A 19,820-nucleotide genomic window follows, 5' to 3' on the forward strand; every position below is an offset into this window, starting at 1 on the left:
GATATCCATGTAGAAAACAGTGAAATTAGACTATAATCTTATATGAGCAAATAAAAATGGATGTAAAGATGTAAAAGACACAAGACCTAACACTAAAACTTCTAAAAGAACACAGAAATAAAAGAAAAATAAACAAGTGGGACTACATCAAACTAAAAAGCTCCACACAGCAATGGAAATGATCAACCAAGTGAAAAAGACAATCTGCAGAATGGGAGAAAATATTTGCTAATCACACATCTGCGAAGGAGTAAACAACCAAAATGTTTACAATATCAATAGTAAAAAGAAAAGAAAAAGAAGAATTTGGTTTAAAAAACGGCCTAACAACTCGAATAGACATTTACCCAAAGAAGACATGCAAAGGTCAGGTATGTGAAAAATGTTCAAGTTTACTAACCATAAGGAAATGCAAATCAAAACTACAATGAGCTATCACCTTACAGCTCTCAGGATAGCTCTACCAAGAAAACATGAAAGACAAGTTTGGGTCTGGATGTTGGTGGGGATGCAAAATGGTGCAGCTGCCATGGAAAACAGTGTAAAGGCTCATCAAAAAATTAAAAAAATGGAACCACCATAGAATCTAGTAATCTCATTTATTGTGTATTCAACTCCCATGACCCCCCAAAATTGATATCAAAATCTCAAAGAGAGATTAGAGCACCTATGATCATTGTAGCACTATTCACAATAGCCAAGACATAAAAACTTACATGTCTATTGACAAAAGAAAAGACAAAGTATGCTTGCTATATCATACAAAAAATACTGGAGGGCTATTCAAGCCTTCAAAAGAAGGGAATTCTACAAAGTGCAACAACATGGATGAGCCTTGAGGATGTAAGTGAAGTAAGCTGATCACAGAAGGATAAGTGCTACATGATTCCACCATAGGAAATGTCTAAAATAGTCAAATCTATAGACTCAAAGAGTGGAATTGGTGGTTGCCATGGCCTGGGGGAAAGATGAAATGGCGAGTTACTAATCAATGGGTGCAGAGTTTCAATCAACAAAGATGAATAAGATCTATATGTCTCTAGTTCAACATTATACCTATAGTCAACAACAATGCATTGTATACTTAAAATCTGTTAGAGTAGCAAGTCAGACAAGGGCTGTATGCTGTTTGACTCTAGCAAAAGGGAAACTGAGAGCCGCTGTGAGAGATCAGACATACAAGAGGTTCACCTTGCCTTTTCTTGTCTCACAGCCACCATTAATTCTGACTGGTAATGTAGACGTCCACTCCACAGTCATGATACACAGCTCCTCTACCAGACTCTAAACTCCTGGGGTCCAGGGACACCATCCCAGGTCAGACCCTTCCCCTATTAGCCTAACAGAGCTTTCCATGATGAAGATGCATAGAAAACAACTAATGGAAAAATACCACATAACAAGAACAAGAGATACCAAGATCCAAGTGTGAGAACATAACATACAAGTGTCTTGACAATTAAGTTCATGAACATGTCCTAGAAAAAGTTACAGACCTCACTGCTGAGTATCACTATGGTCACCTTTGAAGTCCTCCCCTTGAGAAAAAATGCACCTAAACCACCCTTCAAAGCAATTAATTAGAATTCTTTTTCTGGAATGACCATCGGAGCTATTGTCCTATAATACACAAAACACACAACAATAAGGAACATTACTCAGCAAGACACCATCATACGTAAATACGAACTGAGTTGTGAGATACTGATATACGAAGGTAATGAAACTTTACCAAGTTGTGTGTACAGTGCTGCCAAAGTGAGCGTATGGTGGCAAGTTCATGAACTTAATTGTCAGACTTTGTAAGAAGACAGCTCTGATGGTCAGTCCAGAAAAAGAGTTCCAAGTTGCTCCAAAGGGTGGACTAGGTATTGGGATCAGTGCATAGCTTCTCAAGGGGAGCACTTTGAAGGTGACAATAGTAATATTCATCAACGTGGTATTTAGCACTTTTTCTAGAACCCTGAGGTTCTAGATGGGTTCGTGACCATGTCAGACCATACCTGTCTGTATAGATGATTATATCAGTAGATATCTCTATATAAATAACAGATCAAAATCTGTATCTATAAATTTATATGTCTGTACTTTTATTTCTAAACTATGTAAATTTTGAAGTATCTGTTTTGGGGGGCAAATTTTACAGCTGCAGCGGAGTAATTTTTAAATGTGCTTGATTTTCAAAATAAAAACGTGAAATCATGATAAAACTTCAAAAAATTACTGCAAAAAACAAAAATGAAATGAAATGCCAAAAATAAATGCTTGGAAGCACCAAATAATTCAGTAAGTGGGAAAGATTCACTATGCATTTAATTGAATATGTGAGCCAGGAGAATGTTGGCGTAGTGTTCTTTAACCATGAAGAACATAAATAAATATGCTTTAAAATAATTCCTGTTCTTTACCCCTTCCACTTTCAAAGCAATAAAGCATGTAAAATTGTAAAGGAAAAAAAATATATATATCTAAATATGCTATTTTCAAACACATAGTTATGATATATAAAGTTTTCAGAAACATGCCAGTATGCACACAAAAGAATTCGTAATAAAGTTGAAGGAAACCTTCTCATCCCACAGAGTGAGATATTTCCTAGAAGAAAGCAATGGGTCCTGAAATTCTGCACTGATGCTTTAATTCAAAGGCTTTAGGAACGCTTAGATTGTGTGTGTGTGTGTGTGTGTGCGCACCACAAAAACAAGAAAGAGGGAAGGAGAAATTTATGGATCAAGTTGTCTCCAAGGAGTTTAGTCTGCCATTAATTCTTCTGTGTTTACTTCATGAATGTTACTGGTTTTCAAAGTATGTGAATTGTGAAGTATCTGCTTTTGAGGGCAGACTTTACAGCTGCAGCAGAAAGCATGCCTGTCATTAGCCCAGTTGCTCAGTCACTGTCTCCGTTTATAGTTGGGTTTGTAGAGTGTTCAAAATAGGAACTCTGGGTTTCTGCTGATCTTGAGTCATCGGAGCAAAGCAAAGTTTTATTCCCTCTTTCATTCAATTCCATCTACGCTGACTTCATGACTGACATGGTTGTCTAGAAAAATATGTCCTTAAATGTTTTTTTTTTTTTCTTTTATTTCAGGTTAATATGAGGGCACAACCAACCAAGTTACAATATTTAAATTTGTTAGACTTTAAATTTTTTCTTGGTCCAAACTGACTTTCCAAATTTTTTCTTGGTTCAAACTGACTATGATACATTTAATGTATGCTTAATTACAATTTTATCCCCCCTTCCTTTGTAAATAGTTTAACAAATCTACTTCTGGAATGCACTGAAACTATTATTTTTCCAAGAAGCAAGGTGAGGTTCTAACTTTCCTTTTGAAGATCATACTGCCTATGTAAGTTCTATTTGATGCTGATTCAAATCCCCTCTGGAAATAGTTAAGGGACAAAATTTAAATGAACTAAGAAAGGGAAGAGACGAATGCATTTAAAAATAGTTTTTAGCAACATGTATTGAAACAGAATATACTTGAATTTACTGCCAAGTAATTGCAATACCACAAATCCCAGAAATTAAATCCAAATTATTTACTCTATAATAATTTGTTGAAAGTCTGCCATGTGTCAGGCAGTTACTAAAGCCACAGTAAGACAAGGGGAATAATAGTCCCTATAGTCAGAACATTTTCAACTATTCAATATTTTGGGCAAAATATCTATGACAAAACAAAAATAATTCCTACTTAGAAAATTTCTAAGGTAACTAAAAGTAGACAAAAGGTAAAGGTCTTCATTTAAACAGCAACTTGAAACTCAAAACTCCTTCACCAAATGTTCACTCTAGCCAAGGACATCAAAAGCTGCTTAAGACGTTAAGTGAAAATGTAAATGAGGCATGAAAAACACAGAGTGAAAGCAATCATTTGTACAATACGATCGAAGCTCCATCAAATGACATTTCCATATGGACGAGGAATAGACAAAATAGACATAATATGGTTGACTCGTCAAAAGATTAGGATTATTAAGTATTTCAATTTCAGGTATGTTTTCATAACAACTGTTCAAAATTATTTAAGAAGACCTGCTGACATGTTTTTCATTAGTTCCACTTTGAGTATAACTATGCCAGGAAACACAAACTAAAATGCCTATTGGTAACAAAAAGTGTACCAAAGGAAACATGTGTATAATATTTGCTTTGTGCAAACAATTTGTGTTGCACATATTGACGTATAATCCTCACAACTATTTTTGCGACAGAAACGTATTGTCTCAATTTTCCAGAAGAAGATATGTAAGCACAGAGAGATGAGGTAAGTACCAAGGGTATACAACTACTAGGAGGCAGACCCAGGATTCAAACCCACAGAGTCTAGCTCCAGAGTTTGGGATTTGATAGTAAAAAACATCTCCCTCTCTCAGGGAAGAGTAAAATGGGTCACATGTTAAAAAAAAAAAAAAAAAAAACACCAGAGGCTTCCCCTATCTATCAGTAGTTTTCCTACTTTCCAGACAGAGACAAGGTCAAGATTTTGATACAGACAAATATTTCTCTGCTGGGAGAAAAACAACCGGGAAGACTGGGAGTAAATGATCCTCAGTATTGGTACCTGGCAAAATAGAGAGTGATGTGACCTGGGTAAAACTGAAGAGTGCATACTCCTCCAAAAGGCAGCGGTTACAGCAGGCTGCTGAGGGTTCTGCCCTGTGGAATAGGGATCCAGTATTCCTCTGTTCCTCTTCTGACTTTAAAGCTTTGATCTTGCTCTTTTTTGTTTGTTTGTTTTTGTAAATGCTGGGAAGCCGCCAAGCAAAGAATTGCTGCAGACCAATCTGGGTGGGTGAGGCACACTTTGCAACTTCTAAGATACGGGCATTGGCAAATGGAAATCTCACCATCACCATGGAGGGGGATCAGGGCAATTGAGGGGTTGTACACTGAAACTCAGGAGATGCGGGGGGGGGGGGAACAAAACCAAAAATAGCTTTGAAACTGTTCAAAGTTGAGCGCCATTGGAAAAGTCAGATTACTTCTCTAGACCGCGTTCTTATCTGAACAATAAACTAGTGAAGACTACTTAGTTATTTTTCTTGTTCTGCTTTTTAAATAAGGAGTCCATTTCTTCAAATAAATATACTTTTATTGAACCCAGACAAAGGTTAGCTGCAGGGCTTGAAGCACAGGGCTGCTTCTAAAACTTCCTCTACAAAGGAAGCTGTACTGACATTCAAAATCCCAGGGAGTCCCAGAGTGTATTCTGAATGTTTAAAATACTCAAGAGCTTTCATGCCCAAGAAGAGGTTGTTCTCATTAGGAAGCATTTGTCCCAGGCAGGTACTTAATAAATAATGGCTGGATAGATAAATAGAATTGGTTTCTGTGTGTACGATGAAGAAAAATGCAAACACAGCTAACCTATTTTCAGTTATAAAATAATGCCTTATTTGCTACTTGTTTTTGACTTAGTACAAAAATTCCTTTATCGCGTTCTCCTGGCCCCAAACCGAGGAATAGCTTAACTTTGCTCCCTTGCACCTTCTTGCTAATTATTGTTTGTGATTTAGGGTTCAGTACCCACAGCTCCATCCCTCATCTAACTGAGCCACCCATACTGTCCACTTGACAGATGACCCCATGAACTGGAAAACACAACAGATTAATGGACAGAATACTGTCCATTGAGAGAAATCCTTCTCAAATCTGGCTACACAGCAGGATCTATTTAGGGTTTTTAAAATGCAAATTATGATCGACAAAACTGCTCAAAAAAGTGAATCTGGCAGTTGATTGTTCAGAATCACTTTTTGGTTCTATGGTTAAAGCTACATAGGGAATCTGATCTGGAGTTGGGGACTCTCAGGGATAGGACATGATTACTCTATCTTTAAAGGCAATGATCTTAATTAAATTTAGGAATGAAATTAATATTTGTTTCTATGAAATCCTCATGGGCAATCCGTCCATGGTGTAATCTGGTGACACATAACAAAAGCCCTAACCAAGTCTGTACCTTTTATACCAACGATTTTGTCTCTTGAAAATTTAGTCTAAAGAAAGGGCCAGAGATGACAGAAATGTTTAGTTTCAAGAAATATTTATTCATGGCGAAGTACTTTTATAAAGTGAAAGGCTATGAGAAATTTAAATAGTCAATACTTGGGGATTATTTAAATAAATTATAGTATATTCATATAATCGAACACTATGTGGTCACTAAAATCTAGGAAATGAAAACACTTTAAGGTGCGTGAATAATCCAGGAATTCTGCTTCTGAGTACACGTCTGAAAGAACTAAAAGCAGGAATGCCAATGTGTGTACCCTCGAGTTTGCAAGGGTACAGATATTTCTATACTCATGTCCTTCTGTTAACAGCAGCATTAGTCCCAGTAGCCCAAAGGAGGGAGCAACCCAAGCGTTCACAGATGGATAAATGAATAAAGAAATGTGATGCATTTCATACAGACAGTTGAATACTATTCAGGTTTTTAAAAGAAGGAAAACTTGACACGTGCTACCACACAGATGCTCTTCGATGACATCCTCCTAAATGAGCCAAGACAGTTACCAAAGGGCAAACACCATCTGATTTCCGTTATATGAGGCCCTCGGACCAGTCAAATGCATACAGGCAGAACGTGAAGTGGTAATTGCCAGGGGCTGGAGGGAGGAAGGATTTAGAGTTACTGCTTCATGGCTTTGGCATTTCAGTTTGGGAAGGTTAAGTTCTGGAGATAGATGCTGGTGATGTCGGCCCAGCAACGTAAATGTACTTGATGCCACTGAACTCTCCTTTATAAAAAGGGTTAAGATGGTAAATTTTCTGTTGTTTCTATTTTACCACCGTAAAATAAATATCGATAAAAATGAATCAATAACTTTAGATGCTTTAAAGTCAGGTTAGGAAACATTGTTTCCTATCTGCCAATCAATACATGCTTCTGTCTATGACCCACATACACACAATAGCTGGAAGGATTAATTCCCAAAGTGATAACGGCGGTGACTGGGGGGTGTTCTGCATACACTTCCTATTGTCCTAAATTTCTACCACACGCACACATTACTTTTTTTAAAGAAAGAAATAAATATTATATAAAATACATATATCTCTATATATTTCTTACATGTTATATATATGTTATATTTATATATAACATATATGTTATATATATTTTATGTTATATATGAATATGTTATATATATATTTATATATGAACATATAAATGAATGAATATATTCATGCTTAACATAATAAATATATGCATTCTTTTAAAAACAAAACATCCCAAATAATTGTGCTATTTCAATACACATATGTATACACATAGAAAGAAAGAAAAGAATATACCAGAAAATTAAAAATGGTTTGAAATATTCTAAAAGGTTAAAATTTTGTATGGAGTGATGGCAACTGAGGTAAATTTTGTTTCCATCTTCATATTTTTTCTGTATTTTCAACATTAAAGAAAAAAGCAAACTTGGTAGCTGACATCCGGTGAAGAATCAAAATGATCACAAATATTATCCTTAAAATCAAAATCACGTGACTGGAATTGGTACCACTGAGTTCCAAACGACGTTGCTGATGCAGAGACACGGCTGACACCTGTCGTCCTTTGGATGGACATACAAACCACACTCGCACCCAGTCTTGAGTTGCCCATGGAGTTTTCCTCAGAGAGAGGCAGACATAAATATCTTACTTCTGTGAAATCTATCAGCACTTGTTCATTTCACAGTGCTGTGCTCTGCAAACACATACTACCGCTAGCTAGCGACGGGCTATTCTTAATAGCATCAGAGGCAGAAATAGCAGAAACAGTATGGTCTGGTGAGGCACTCCAGAACAGTTTTTGTCCTAGAAGCTTTTCCATTTAATTAATTCTCACAACACTTATGATCAGGTGTAAGGAAGTGTGAAGACAGGCAGCTCCCTGGGCTGCTAAAAAACACCAACACCAATATGTAAAGTTGTTTTCTCAAAAATAAAATCAAGTCAATGGGAGCACCTGGGTGCTCCCTTACAAATCATGTTCTATTCCCTGACTATTAAACCGAGGGGGCAATGATGAAGCGAGGTCTTGCACGCACATGTCCATAAAATTAGCAGGTCATCATGTTAAAAACAAGTGTGCCAGTATTTTAAGGAGTATTTGGGCCCTCCTCCCCCAAATGACTTTCAAATGAGATGAAATGTCATCAGTTTTGAACTTGCGAGGTCTCCAAGGCTCCTGTTTATATAACTACCCACAGAGCACACTCAGGGCCTAGCATGCATGTTGGTATATTAATACTCACGCAGGACACTTAGTCTGGTGCTGGACAAAAGGCCACAACCTGCGTGTGTTCTATCCTCTAGTGAGGGAAGAGCCTATGTCTACAGCGAGCCACCTCATTCACTGTATCACCCCCTCAAGGGCCCAGGCACTTTTCTCCACTCAGGCTATGAGTTCAGTAAAAAATACGGAGTTGAACCAATTAGGCAAAAACTAATCAAACCTAATCCCAGTGAGAACAGGATTCCGGAAGTTGGTATAATTCTACTGATGGGCAAAACTACACTGAAGAGTTATTAAAATGCCCATAACTTGTTTACATTAAAGAGAAAAATAGAGGATGGTTGCACAAATCATGGAGCGTTGATGTAATGGAATATTACACAACTGGAAGGCAAGGAAACATGAATTCAAAGTAACAGTCCAGAAAGCAAAGTAAAATAAGAGCATATATGTATTTTGACAAACATTACGGAAACCAAGTATTTTTTTAAGGTTGGTAGGCTCTGCAATGGGATTGAATGTTATAAATATGGTCATGCTATTTTTTTATTCTCTTGGTATCGTAAAGGTTGTTGAGTTGGTCTACTAATTACTTTCAGTGTTTCCTGTTCTCACTGTTAACTTCCTGGATGTTTAGTGCAGTCCGCTGCCATTAGCAACATAGTCAATTGCAACAAATAAATAAATAAACACAAATGCAGCTGTATGTGTATTTTTTTTTTTTAAAAACTGATCACTTATTGTTCCCGGGCACATACTCTGTGCTGTTATCAGATACTTAAAACACAAATCTGATCAATGCCTTCTTTTATTATAATCTCCCAAATGTTCTCATTGCTTTTATAATAAAGTACACACATTTCCTGATAGTACTGGTCCTATCCTCTATCCTCTCTTACTTCCTTCTTTCTGAGATTCGATGCTCCAGCTAGCCTGTGGTTACCCTGACTTACACTTTATTTCTTTCTTTTTTTTTATTAAGTCATAGCTGTGTACATTAATACAGTCATGGGGTACTGTGTGCTGGTTTTATATACAATTTGAAATATTTTCATCAAACTGGTTAACATAGCCTTCACGGCAATTTCTTAGTTATTGTGTTAAGACATTTATATTCTACATTTAGAAAGATTTGCACGTACCCTTGTAAGATGGACCATAAGTGTGGACCCACCAATCACCCTCCCTCCACCCATCCTCCCCTCTCCCCTTCCCCTCCCTCTCCCCTTTCCCCATATTCTTGGGCTATAATTGGGTTTTGCTTCCACCTCCCAAGTCCTAACTATTCATCTTTCAAGAATTCAAATGACATGACACTTCTAGGAAGGTAGTCCCGACCTTCCAAGAAGAGGTAAGGTGCCCACGACTAGCTTCTCTTTAATAGATGGTATTTCCCTTAGGATAACACTTGCCTATGGCTTTGCAATCACTTCTGTAATATTCTCTTCCTTTCCAAGCTCCATGTGGGCTGAGACTTTGTCTTTCTACTTCAACTTTCTATTTTCAGGGTCTAGCAAACAGATTCTCCATAATTTGTTGTTCATTGAATGAAAGTATTTCAATAACATATTATTGACAAGTTGAAGGGGAGACAAAGAGAAAGAAGTCTCATCAATAAAGCAATGATGGCAGTAGTTGGATAAAATTACAACTGCCCCACACTTCCCACTTTCCTATCAGCTTTGTGAAGCCAAACCCTTAACCATTCACCTAAGAAGTATTAAGTATCATAAAAGGTTCTGTAATTTAATGTAATTTTAAAAATTCAGAGTTAGTCTGTGCACTCTGGGTTTCTTAGCTGTAGGTTAACAGGAAAGTTGGTGAATGTGGTTCAGTAATTTTGGTTATAACCAACTACTATATTAGAACCAACCATTCCAGTCTATTATTTCTACTCAGAAGCCAAAAGATGAACAAAATGGGTGGGATTTCTTCTCTCAGGAAACCCCCAAAGTTCTTCAGGGATTTCTCATTGCTAAAATTGGCATGTCGGTGGTAGACAGTAAAATGTGACCACCTTTGACACAAGGGTCTGAAAAGACTTACTTGGACAGAAATTGTCACAAAGGAATTCTTGAGAAGAAAAAAGTAAATTTATGTATGCATAATTAAAACAAATGATATCTTAACAGAATCATGGGGTATTAGAACTGAACAAAATTTGCAGGTCATAAATTTCAACCTTCTCCCCAAGGAAACAGGTCTCAGGAAAAATATGCCTAGAGCAGAAAGGTCTGGAAAGGGTCAGAATTAGAACTCAGCTTTTCAGACTCTAAGACCAGTCTTCCTCCATTACACCAGAATGAACAGACTCACGAATCAGCCCACAACAAGGCAACAAACCCAGTTTTGTTTTCAAAAACAAAAGTGGACTTCAGTGCATAGACACTACTGCACAGAAATCACCAACAAGGCTCAAATGGGGACAAGTTGGGTTGCTCTCTTTCCATATAGGTGTTTCCAAAACAGTAGTGGAATTCAGCAAGGGAAGCCACAAGGGTGAGCAAGTGACTATATTTGCTTCAGTGGAAACAAACAGACCCTCGTTCACGTATTTCAATGGGAATTTGGGTGATCCAAAAGAAAGTAAAAAAGGCATAGGTGGTGTGTTGCCAGCCCTCAGGGAATTCCATGAGCAAAATTTGCTAAGAGCGATCAAACATCTCAAATACAATGCTGAAAGGACACCATATTTAGAACACATTAAGCTCATAGCGAAGTCACTGGATGTCGGCTCAGTTTTTTCTTTCATTTTGCAGAAAACATGCCCACTTTGAAATGATCGCTGTATTATTATGATTTGAATGTACATCAGCTACATTCTGCATTGTACAGGGGAAAAAAGTTTTTCTCCTAACATATTTGTTCTCAGAAATGGAGGCTGCCTGTCCACTTAGTGTAGATGGATAAAAGTACTAAATCACAGAAGGGTATAATTTCTAGGACGAGAGCGCTTTTGCCACCGAGTAGGAGGAAGGGTAAGAAATGTTTTCATAAAGGGAGACTATTAGGGACGAATAAGCGCTCTATTCACCAAACCTGTACACATCCCTTTATCCTTGTAAAACAAGCTATGAAAGCACATAATGACTAACTGCAGCAAAATTACTCACATTCTAACTTTGCATAATCGCTAAAATGGCTCTGGTTTTACAGCCCTCCCCCCTCAACAATTCCACACTCTTAAAAAATTTTTTTAAACCACAGCACAAATGGTTACAGCAAACGAGTGTACCAGGCACATCTGCTGTTCCAGAAAGAATTCACTCTCCTGTGCCAAATCCACGTCTATCGGAAGAAATAAAAATAAATTGCGAGCAGGTTCAGCAAATGCCCAGATAAATCCTGCAGTGACCGCATGGGGTAGATTCATTTCTGGTAGCTGGTGGGTCCTGAAAGGGGGGAGATGAAGGAGGGGTGATGGGAAGCAAAGATCTCTCTCCCGCCTGTCTTTGTCACTCAGTCATTGAGCCTGCCGTTGGAAGAACCTCCCTTTTTAATTTTCTGGGGGACAATTTCACAAAGTAAGATTGGGCATAACCTCAGAGTTGAAGGACAATCAGCAACATGTTTTGCCATATACAAAGAGCCTCCTTACAAACAGCAGTCATGATGGGAGCAACAAGAATCCTCGTCTGAACCATCCCACAAAACACTCCTTGCTATCTGGTGCATTTATATTTCTGAAAGCTTCGGTGATAAAGCCTATTTGATATTTTAGATCACGCAGTACAGTAAATGTCCTAGAATCTGGGATAGTAAAGAATTAGTTTTTTTTAGGCAGGCATGGTTAGCTGGAAATCTGAGGATGGCTTGTGGGAAAGAGCATCATCATGATTTTTTGACCATGGTACAAGGTGACCAAGTTCTCTGGGAGAGTGAGGGAATGCTGGCTAGGCCAAGGTCAAGTGTCAGCACCACCCCCACCATCAGCTGGGAGTACAAATGGCTGACAGAGGTCAGTTATTTGGGACTCCTTGCTCAAGCAGAACTTCCATCTAAAGGCAAAATGAATTATTTTATCCCTCTCTTTCTTTTTAAAAGAGCAAAAATTAACAAATGCAAAGATAAATCTTTGGGACACAATTTTAAACTGAAAGAACAAGGCCAGGAAATCTTGTCCAAACAAATTCATTTATATTTTTCTTTGGGTCCCAATTTCCTCTTTATAAAATGAGGGGATTTGATTGAAAGAATTCAAAGATTCCAGGTAGCTTAAGGTATCTAAGGGATGCCTTTGGGCTTAGCTAAATTTTGATACTGTGGTCCTTTGGAATGACATATAAACTAAGACCTATATCACTCTGACAGTTTGTTTTTATAAACCTCTTGATCTTCATAAGGAAGATTAATCCCCTTACGCTATATAATGTTGCAGGAATATAGCAGGATAGAAACATGTACCTACAGCGTGATCTAAGTCCAATATGTGATTAAGAGAAACAAAACAAAGCCACAACTGTGAGTGGTAACTCTGTATAGTAGGAAGAAAGACATTTTTCTTTTTCTTTTATCTTCTTTTACAAAATGAGCCTGTATACTTATATTTAAAACATGTAGGTTTATTTACCGAGAAAAACAATCATATCTCCAAATATCCTTTCCTTTCAGAGAACACATTACATTTTCCCAAACCATTCCAAGATGAAGAAATGCAGTGTTTAGCTGACTCTAACTTTATAACTTTAAAATTTCTTTAGAAAAGTGGTGTCATTCACACAGTTATTGACTGTATGCAACTGACCACCTTCTAATTACCAAAATGTTGTCAGCTACTGGGTAAAAAGTGATTGTTACCGGCATCAGTGAATTCAAGTACAGTCAGGGAAATAGGCAGAAAACCAGGGGACATTTCTCAGATTTCCAGAACTCTGACAAAAGTCTGTCTGGAACACAGTGCTGCCCTGCAACCCATTCATTTTTTTAACACAGAAATGAGTTCTACTCAGCCAAAGAGTGCTGGTTTAAGAGATGGAGAACCAGGGTCCTTCACTCTACTCTGAACTATTGGCTGGCTTCAGGTCCAACCCTGTCTCTCTGACTCGGCTCCTTCCCCTTCATGGTGCTGCCTAAAAATGCCTCTTGATACTTCACACAGGCAGCAGAGCAGTGGCATCACACATTCCACCTCGCCTGACTTGTCTCCAACATCCTATCCTATCAGACACACGTTATGACCTAGGTAATTTCTACACATTCTCAAGCTTAGAAACCCTGATCCAAAACCATAATCCTGTAATGTGGGGACCATGTTTTATTGTAACATTCCTTTCTCCAGCCCTTCTTAACACTTAGAACAAGGCAGCACAAAGATTAAGCCATAGCAAGGCATCAAAACATCATTGAGAAATGAATGAATGAATGAACATAATTAAGTATGAATTTATTCTCCATTTCTCTAATTTTCATTATTTAATCTGTGTGTGGCGAGAGAGAGAAAGAGACAGAGAGAGAGAGAGCCTGTGAATTCTAGGATAATGGGGATTATAGAAGTACTGGGATATGATCAGCAGCATCAGCTACCTCATTATTAGGTGAGAAAAAGGGAAAAATACAATCGAAAAAGAAGAGAAAAAGAAATAGAAACAAATGATCCTCGGTATCAGAGGTCTAATGTATGGAGGTATTCATATCCTATTTCTAGATGTCTTCACTTCATGCCCCAGAAGCAAAAATACAAAACAACAACAATAAGAAAATTTTTTAAAAAATTTAAAAATAAACTGTACAATCTCCCATTGATACTGTTCATGAAATGGTAGAAACCAGAATTATTCAAGAAGATATTTTACTACTTTTGTTTAAAAATGGTTTAACTTTATATTTATTCCCATGTCTGTTAGTGATTTTGCTACATTATCCACTGCTTCTTTTATTTTATTTTATTTTTATTTTTATTTGCAGTTTTTGGCCAGAGCCGGGTTTGAACCCACCACCTCCGGTATATGGGGCTGGCGCCCTACTCCTTCGAGCCACAGGCACTGCCCTTATTCACTGCTTCTTTGCACTGTGAGTGAGAGAGCCCTGTAAGATATGGTTTATTCGTCACAACAACGTTCGTTGTAGAAAATACTGTAAGTACTAACAAAATTAATGGAGAAAATGAAAACGCTCATCGTTCAAAACTACACTGATCCCAACTGTTAAATTCTGTGAATCTGCCCCCCCCCCACTCTTTATCTCCAGGCATTTATGTACACATGTCTTTGTTGTCTGCAGGTGTATGTGTGCACACGAGTGGTGGGTATGGATGTTAGGGTTTCAATGTGAATGCCGTTGTGCTATTTTATACCTTGCTTTCTCATTGAACATTATATCAAAGAATATTATACATTTAAAAATTCTTCTAAAAAGTTGTTTATAGTGTGGTAACCAAGTAGTCAATCTGCTTTACCAGAAACATGCGCTCCAAGGCAATGCTTTCCTGTTTATCATACATATTTAATTGCAAAACCAAGACCAAGATGCAAAGTAGTAAGATTTTCCCCACTGTCCTAAATGACGCTAAGGTGTCTTCACAAGGTGGTTTGTTACTGATAGCAGAGGTTTGAGTAGGTGCAACAGCGTATCAAAATGCCAGGCAGGCACTTCTAACAAAATGTCAACTCCCCACCTACTCACTTCTCACGTGTATCAGATTATCTTTTTTCAACCAGCCACATAAGATACACGCAGTTCAGACTCATGCCAAATAACTCACAGCTAAGCCTTCTGAGATTGAATTCCAAAAGTCTTGTTGTCTCAAGACAATTGATACTTGAGATGGAACATCTAAGAGCAGTCATTTATGACCGTTGTGATTACCATTATTATTATCACATTCCTTCTGTCTGAGTAACAAGTACAATGTCGGGAAGTCAATTTTGGAAGGACAGGATCAGGGCTGTGTTGAGGAAGTATTAATCTGGCAGCCACATGTTTACGAAGGGCCTAACAAGAACCAGCCCAGACACTACTGCATTAATCCATGTGAGATGTGATAAGGAGGCCCTGAGTAGGCAGAGAGTTTTAAGGGGAAAAGGGCCCTAGAGCATTAACTCTAGAGCTTATATTTGCCAGAAATTCTGTGCCAGCATATCTATTCCTAGCATCTTTTTACACTGCACAATTTCCTAACATGAAGATGTATAGAGCAAATGAGATCCACTGGTCTGGATGATTTGATGGACACCGAGAGAATGTGCTCAAAGCGATTTTTTTTTGAGAAAAGTATTACACTGATGTGTTACAAATGAAAATAGAGAAATAAAATAACAGAGTAAAACTATGATAAATTAGCGGCCTAAATTCTGATAGTCAAATCACTTGACATGATTCACATTTAGTAGTCTGGATTCTTTAACAAACAGGGCGATTTGCTTCTTTCATTTGGGCAGTGGCCATGCATGTCTTAACCGAGGAGTTAAATAGTTTTGTGCAAAAAGGACAACACGGGCACCCATGTGACCTGAATAATTTTACTTCCGGATAAAAGTCAAAGACAAAATCTCGCCTCTGATTCCCCAAGTTATCATCTGGGTATGGAGATTCCTATAAAAAGCCTGAGAGGGAAGGGGGAAACAGAACAACAAAACCCCTCAGACTACACTATATTTTCTCCACACATTTATTAGTCTTTGACTGAGGAGTTTAACTGAAAGTAGGGATTTGGGTCAGGAAGGACCATCAGTTCCAGTGGTGCTGAGCCTCCAGACTGAAGGCCTTAGCAATCAGGGCTATTTAAATGGAACTCAATTCCAGATGCAGCAATACTGGACCTGCATTCTTCAATGAAGCCAGGGTTAAATTCAGGGAGTGGATGAGCCCTCAAGATGGCCACATGCCTCACCACTCTATTTTCTCCAATCAGAGGTCAGGTGTCAGGTAAGCATTTGTCTTCCTGTTTGCAATGTGGTTTGTCCTATAATAAACAGTAAAGTGAAATACTTTTTTGCAATGCTGTATCTATCTCGAAAAATTAAAGAATGTCTGTGTTCACAGATATTGAAAGAAGTGCGGATTATTCCTAGACGCTCTATATGTAAACAAGAAAAACTATAAAAGGAAACACAACCTACAATATTATTATGAAGCAAATCATGCTTTTCATCCGCTTCACGTTTTTACCTGGCTTACTTGGGTGCCTGATAGTGCAATTACCACCCTGCAATAAATGAACCGTCATTCAGCACCAAAGAACAAGGAAGGGTATTTCAAACTATGTAAGGGTGCTGCACTGTGCCCCAGAAACAAAAACCACACACAACAATGCCTGCAAACGAAACAACTGCAGTAACAGAAAGCAAAACAGAAACGGAGGCAAAAATGCTAAGACAACGAAAAACCCATCTTTCCAATGGAGCTATATGTGTCATGCCTTGATTTCAAAATTCGCTTTTTAAATCAATCTACAGTTTTATTTTTCTTTTTTCTAGAGACAGAGTCTCATTTTATTGCCCACAGTAGAGTGCTGTGGCATCACAGCTCACAGCAACGTCCAGCTCTTGGGCTTAAGCAATTCTCTTGCCTCAGCCTCCCAAGTAGCTGGGACTGCAGGCGCTTGCCACAATGCCTGGCTATTTTTTTGTTGCAGTTTGGCCAGGGCCGGGTTTGAATCCACCACCCTCAGTATATGGGGCCGGCACCCTACTCACTGAGCCACAGGTGCCGCCCCAATCTACAGTTTTAAATAAATCCAATAATAAAATATCCACAAACACAATTTGTGGAAACTACCATGTTCTATGATTTGTTTTTAAAATAAGGCAAGTAAATAGATTTGATGTATTAAATTTTGAACTACTTGAGTGTCACAAATATTCAGTAATAAAGAAATAATGCAATACAACTTTTGTTATGGGACGTGGCGTGTTAAAACTTCATTACAGGCTCGGCACCTGTGGCTCAAGCGGCTAAGGCACCAGCCACATACACCTAAGGTGGCGGGTTCGAATCCCCAGCCCGGCCCACCAAACAATAATGATGGCTGCAACCAAAAAATGGCCAGGCGTTGTGGCGGGCGCCTGTAGTCCCAGCTACTTGGGAGGCTGAGGCAGGAGACTCGCTTGAGCCCAGGAGTTGGAGGTTGCTGTGAGTTGTGATGCCATGGCACTCTACCCAGGGGGATAGCTTGAGGCTCTGTCTCAAAAAAAAAAAAAAAAAAAAAAGAACTTCATTACAAGCTATAATCTTTTTAAAGACAAGCCAACGTTGGAGTTTGTAATTTCAGAATGTAACTACTGGTCTTTCACCCACAGAAACATGACAAAAGAAAAAAAAAGTCATGTAGGCACTGAGAGTTTCTTCCATAGTTTTCATAAAGATAGTATCCAAGGATAGTATCCATGTGTTAAAAACCATATGCTTGTAACTATTCCATTTATCTAATTATCCACAATGATGATTGCCTCTCATATGACAGATCTGCCTTCATTTTCTTGTAAATAAGGAATTTGTCATTCTTTTGCAAAACTTGAGAGCTGCATGAGGGAGGAAACTCAGTAAGAGGAACTTACGTATTGCTTAAATGTATTTCCTATTTTGGTTCCTTTTAATTTTCAGAGCTCTGCCAAAGCCCAGGAGTGGCAGGCTTAGTGCAGAAATGAGGAACGTCTTGTACACTCAACGGTCCATTCTAGCTAACTGTATTTTTGCATCCATTAATTACCCCCACTTAATTCCTCTCCATCGTTGCTAGCCTTCCCAGCCTCTGGGAACCATCATTCTATCTCCAGGACATCAATCATTTTAATATTTAGCTCCCGCGTATGACAACACAGGAGATTTATCTTTCTGTGCCTGGCTTATTTAACATAGTGTTCTCTGGATCCATCCATGTTGTTTCAAATGGCAGGATTTCATTCTTTTGTGGCTACACAACATTACAACGTGTCCATTCACCAGTTTCTTTATCCATTTACCCACTGGTGGCTCCTTAGGTTGGGTCTAGATCCTGACTATTGTGAACAGTGCTGCAATCAACCTGGGAGTGTGAATACCTTCTTAATATACTGATTTCCTCTCTCTGGGTTATGTACCTAGCAGTGGCATTGCTGAGTCCTATGGTAGCTCCATTTTTAGTTTTTTTGAGAAACTTCCATACCGTTCTCCTTATGCACTAATTTACACTCCAACCAACAGATACGGGGGTCCCCTTTCTCCACATCCTCGCCAACAGGTGTTATCGCCTGTCTTTTTGATAAAAGCTATTTTAACTGCCGTGGGATGATATTTAATTGTAGTTTTGGCTTGTATTTCTCTGATGATTACTGATACTGAGCATTTTTTCTATACCTGTCAGCCACCTGTATGTTTTCTTTTGAGAAATGTCTATTCAGATTCTCTGCCTGTTTGTTAATCAGATTATTCAAATTTTTTCCCATTGAGTTGTTAGAGCTCTTCACATTCTTGTTATATTAACTCTGTGTCAGGTGGGTAATTTGAAGTACTTTCTCCCCCGGGGTGGGGTGTCTTTTCAATTTGTCATTTAGTTTTCCCTTTCAAAATAGCCACGATTTATCTGTTGTAATTATAGCAATCAATTATTCTGTATTTCGGTCCTTACTGTTACCAGTAAGTTGTGTACCTTCAAAAGATTTCTTATAGTTCATAAATATCCTCTTCTTTCAGGTTCAGTAACTCCTTCTAGTGTTTCTGGTAGGACAGGTCTGGTTTTGGTGAAATCCCTTAGCTTTTGTTTGTCTGAGAGAGTATTTTTCCTTCACGTTGAGGGACATTTTTGCGGGATATGATGGGGCTCAGGGTTGTTTCCTTAGCACTTTGAACGTGTCATGCCACTCTCTCCTGGCCTTAAGGTTTCCAATGAGAAATCTGTTGCCAAACCTACTGGAGTTAATTTATATGTTATTTGTTTCTTGTTCCTCGCCTCTCCAAAGGCTTTTTCTTTATCTATGACCTTTGGGAACCTGTGTTTTCCTTCAGATAGCCTTGTCTGAGTTAAATCTGCTTGGTGTTCTAGGACCTTCTAGGACCTGTATCTCTAGGTTTGGAAAGTTCTCTCTTCTTGCTGTGAATATATTTTCTATTCCAATCTCTCTCTCTCCCTCCCCTTTAAGGCTAATAACTCTTAGATTTGGTCTTGGGAGGCTATTGTCTAGGTCTGGCAGGCAAGCTTCTTTCTCATTTATTATTTATTACTTTCTTCTCTTTGGACTGTCCATTTTTACAGAGCCTGTCATCCAGCACACTTTTTCTTCTGTTTGGTCAGTTCTGCTGGTGAGAGACCCTGATTCATTCATTTCTCAGTCTTTCAGTTGAACTCTTAAGCTCTAGGATTTCTCCTTGTTTCAATTATTATTATTTCACTGTCTTTGTTATATTTCTTGGAAAGGCTTCTGAATTCCTTCTCATATTGCTTTGAATGTCATGGAACTTCTTCAGGACAGCTATTGTGCATCTCTGTCTGAAAGGTCACCTATATCTAGCACGCCACGATTGGTCACTGATACCGTATTCAGTTCATTTAGTGGGGTCATGGATGTTCTTGATGGTTGTGGATGTGCACTGAGATCTGGGTGTTGAAAAGTTAGGTATTTATTTTAATCTTCTTACTCTGGGCTTACTTGAACCCTTTTTTTTTTT

The 19,820-nt window shown here is 38.3% G+C and overlaps 1 protein-coding gene across 7 annotated transcripts in view; it reads right to left on the minus strand.

Moving 5' to 3' along the window:
• Window positions 1-19,820, minus strand: part of LPP (LIM domain containing preferred translocation partner in lipoma) — a 686,984-nt gene that overhangs the window by 255,226 nt on the left and 411,938 nt on the right. The gene's annotated exons all lie outside the window — the stretch shown is intronic.

The sequence above is a fragment of the Otolemur garnettii genome, unplaced genomic scaffold (assembly GCF_000181295.1).
Source record: "Otolemur garnettii isolate 467f Iridium unplaced genomic scaffold, OtoGar3 scaffold00060, whole genome shotgun sequence".
Taxonomy (NCBI): Eukaryota; Metazoa; Chordata; class Mammalia; order Primates; family Galagidae; genus Otolemur; species Otolemur garnettii.